We start from the raw sequence: 4,094 nt of genomic DNA on the forward strand, positions 1-4,094 counted from the left end.
TTTGTTGATGTCTGCCAAGCAACTGCTGGCTTCTTCTGTCTTCTGGTCTAGTTCAGTCTTTGTGATGTTTATTCTCTTACTTTCTTCTTGAATATCTTGTTTTTCTTGTTGCAGTATTGCGCGCTGTGCCTGCATATCGAGTTTGATTTTCTCTTTGTTGGTTTCTTCCAATGAGCTTTTAGGTTCTTCTATTTCCTGGATTATTTCAGTCTTTGGTTTTTCCACCTTATCTTTCCCTGTTGCAGTGAGTTGGTTATCATCTTTTAATATCCTTTCTTTTATGTTTTTTATAATATCTATCACGTTCACCAATTTCACGCTATTGTCTTCTAATTGCCTACCCATGTTGGAGAAAGATTTATGTGTGTCTTGAATTTTATGTAATTCTATTCCTTTATTTTTGTTTTTAAATTTGATCTTTTTCATCAGTACTTGAACAGTTTCCATTTGTGTTTTCACATGTTTTTCCAGATTGTCAGTTTTCTTTTTATCAATTTCTCCAAATGGGTCTTTCTCATTCTTTCTTTTTTTCTGTTTCTGTTGTTTTGTTTCGGCAGTCACCATTTCAGTCATTAAAACTTTTCGCTTTTTTGCTTTTTGTTCAGTTGTCAATGATTTGATCCTAAACTCCTGCTTATGCGTATCCTTCCTGAGTTTCCATGTTTCATCCACATCCCCTTGTTTGGTCATTTTATCCATTCCTATCAAGGATTTGAGTCTGGCTATGTTTTCTTTTACTGTGTTGTTCTCAGCTGTTAATGCTGTGATTTCATCTCTTTTTTTGTGTATTTCAACATTTTGATGCTTGAGAATTAGACATATTTCATTCTTCAGTGTTTCTAAATAGCCATAGATCTTTACACTGAGGTCTCGAACATTATTGATGGTATCTCCAAGTCCTGGTGATTTGGGTACTGTTTCATATTGGGTGTTTGTGATTTTCCACCAATTCCTTTCCACATCCTTTGGTTCATTTTCAGTCAAAACACAGACAACTGTCCTCTGGTCTTGTGCTTTTTGGTTGTCATGGAACATTGCTGCCTTTGGTTGTCTCAATTTTAATTTCAACATCTCTAATTCATCCTTCTCTCTTGTGATTTTCTCCAGTCTTTGGTCTAGTTCTCTTCTCCTTCTTTGTACCTCTCTCTTAAATGATATATTTGCTTCTTTTATTTCATTCATCATTTTTTCATTCTTTTCTCCTTCTTTCACCAGTTGTTTTAACATGGCCTTATTTCCTTTGCTTTTGATTTCCTCCATTTCTCCTATTTCTCTAGTCCATTTAATGATGTCCTGCCCTTCAGTCATATGCTGTTTTTGTCTTTCATTTGTTTCACCTAAGAAAGCCTTTTTATTATGTTCAATTTTCATTTGTGACAGTTTTCCATTCTGTCCCTCAGCTCCAGTTTCTTGTGCCAACATCTCATTTACTTTTCTTAATATCTCTTGTATCACTGTCTCACTTAGTTCTAGGTTTTGTTCCTCGCCATTACATTTTCTATAAATAAATTGATTTATTATTAGTCTTTCTTGATGTGGTGTGAGAACTAAGAATTCTTCAAATGTTTCCTCAGCTTGTGTTGTTTTTTTACTTGTGAATGATTTGTCCCTTTCCAGTTTCTCAGATCTCTTTATGTTTTCTCTTTCAAATAGAGATTCTCTTTCGTTTTCATGTCCAAGTTCAGTCTTTAGTTTTTCAGTTAAAGCTTTATGCTGAGATGTTAAAAGGTAGATTTCGTTCCAGCGTTGTTTTGAAGCTTCAATCTTCTTGTTTAGATCTTCAATTATTCTTACTTTAGTATCACTCTTATTCATATTATACATTATTACTTTGCTACTCTCCTTGGCCTTTCCAGCTATTTTTTCAATGTCATTTTGACATTTTCTAATCTTTTCCAACTGCTGCTGAGTCCCTTCAGATTTTCTTTGTATTTTTGTTTTTAGCATTTCTAATTCATCCCTCTCTCGTAAGATATTCTCCAATTTATGGTCCAGTTCTCTTCTCTTTTTCTTCATTGTACTTTTCTGAATGCATGTATCTACATTGAGATTATGTTTCTTCTTCCCCACTTCAGTTTCCAAGAGCTTCTGAAACTGTCTCAGATCTTGCAGTAGTTCCTTGATTTCATTATCAACAAGGTCTTTGGTCTCATTACCTGTTCTAACTTGGCACCCAATTTCTGGTTTGATCAATTCCATGATTTGCTGTGTTTGATATATCTCAGCCCTGAGTCTTTGTAAATCTGTGAGTCGAAGATATTTTCCATCAGAACATACTTGTGTCTCTTTAGCAAGTGCTTGGGGATCTTCTTTCCACTTTTCCAGTGACTTCATGTCAGGTTTTAGCTCAGCAATAGTAGTTTTTGTCTGATCTTCCAGGTCAGTCTGCATTATTTGTTTCCTAAAAACATTAGTTCTCTGCATCAGATAATCCCTCTGCTGTACTTCCTGCAGCAGTTTACTTTCTATAGTCCCCATTTCCCTGATTATAACTTCAGCATCTGTCTTCTGACACTGTATTTCATCTAATTCTGTGACAATACTTCTCATCTTTTGCGTTTTATCTTGCAATTTTCTAATGTTGGTTTTTATTTGCACCTTTAAGACTTTCTCTTGCTCATTTAGCTCATATATCTGCTTTTCCAATGCCTGTATTTCTTGTGGAAATGATTCTCTCTCACTACTATGTTTTAAAAATTTCTCATGAATGTCTGTCTTTTCTTCAGTTATATAACCTTCTGATATTCTAATATTCTCCAAAGGATTTTTTTCTGCACCTGAATTTTTTTCTATGTCAGTGAGAATTTCTGATCTTACTTCTGTCTGGGTACCTTCAAGTTTTTCTTTCAGAAGTCCTGAAGTAACTGGAGGCTGTGTCAATTTCCATTTGTTGATCTGGTTCTTTATGCATGCCAGCTTGTCCTAAAATAGCAACACAGATGTATTCTTAAGTAAATGTACATTGGGGAAAAGCAAAGATCTCATGTTATCAGAATATTGTACTAAAGGCAATATTTAAAGCTAGAAGAAGTTGCAACTCTGTTCTCCAAAATTAAACTCGAAAAACACCGGTACTAAAAAATACATTTTTTAAATGCATTTCTGCTTCTGTATTTTTAAAATAACCTTTAAAATGTTTGGCTTCCTACTTTTAGTTGATAAAGCAACATTTAAAAAAGACTTACCATGTATGTTTTTACTTCATTGCTCTTTTTGATCTTCTGTTGGGTTTTGAGCATTTCCGCGTTTGTGCTTCTAATTTCTTCAGTAGATTTTTCTAAATTAATTTTTATTTTTTCTGAAATCAAAATTAAAGTCAGTATTTCTTTCCATTTTTTTTTAGTCTCTTGTCTTTGCTGGTCAATTTTTTTCTTCAGAATGTCTAACTGATCACCTTCTTGAATTATTTTCTCCAACTTCTGGTCAAGCTTTTTTTTTCTTTTCTCAGCCTGAAAACTCATCCATTTCATTTGGGTCTTTTCTTCAAAAAAGTGTTTCTTGCAAAGTTTTGTGTCTTCTTGGATAGTATGTAACATTTTTCTGATTTCATCTGGTTCAAAAATTACTCTCTGCATGTCAGGCCTCACTTTTTTCTTCAAATATTTGATTTTACCTTTCTCTCTTCTCATATTTTCCCAAAGATGTTTAACATCTTCAGCTACTTGGCTCATGAGTTGCTTTTGCCCTTCCATTTTGTCCCTTTTGTGTTCCATATTTGTGTTTTGTTATCTGCAGTCAGTTTTCCATTTTCTTCATATAGTTTTGGTGTTCTTCTGTTCAACAGAAATGAGAAAGCAAAACAAATTAGGAAAAACTAAAATTTTACACTGATGAGAAACAACACTGCTGCAGTGTAATTTTTCATCAGATTCACAGATTGTATGTTGTGGTACACATAAACATAATTACAATCGTCATTCAGTAAATCTTGACACTACTCTTGACTCTACATTTTGTGCTCCTCTGCCTAAATTGATCAATTCTTCTTTTGTCAGTTCAAAATAAACATTGACACGGCCTTTTAGGAAAGCAATCCAAATTCTGATTTGAACTCTTTAAAATAATAAAACTTTTGGCCTTTGCAGTACTGTTTC

The sequence above is a fragment of the Poecilia reticulata genome, unplaced genomic scaffold (genome assembly GCF_000633615.1).
Source record: "Poecilia reticulata strain Guanapo unplaced genomic scaffold, Guppy_female_1.0+MT scaffold_221, whole genome shotgun sequence".
Classification (NCBI taxonomy): Eukaryota; Metazoa; Chordata; class Actinopteri; order Cyprinodontiformes; family Poeciliidae; genus Poecilia; species Poecilia reticulata.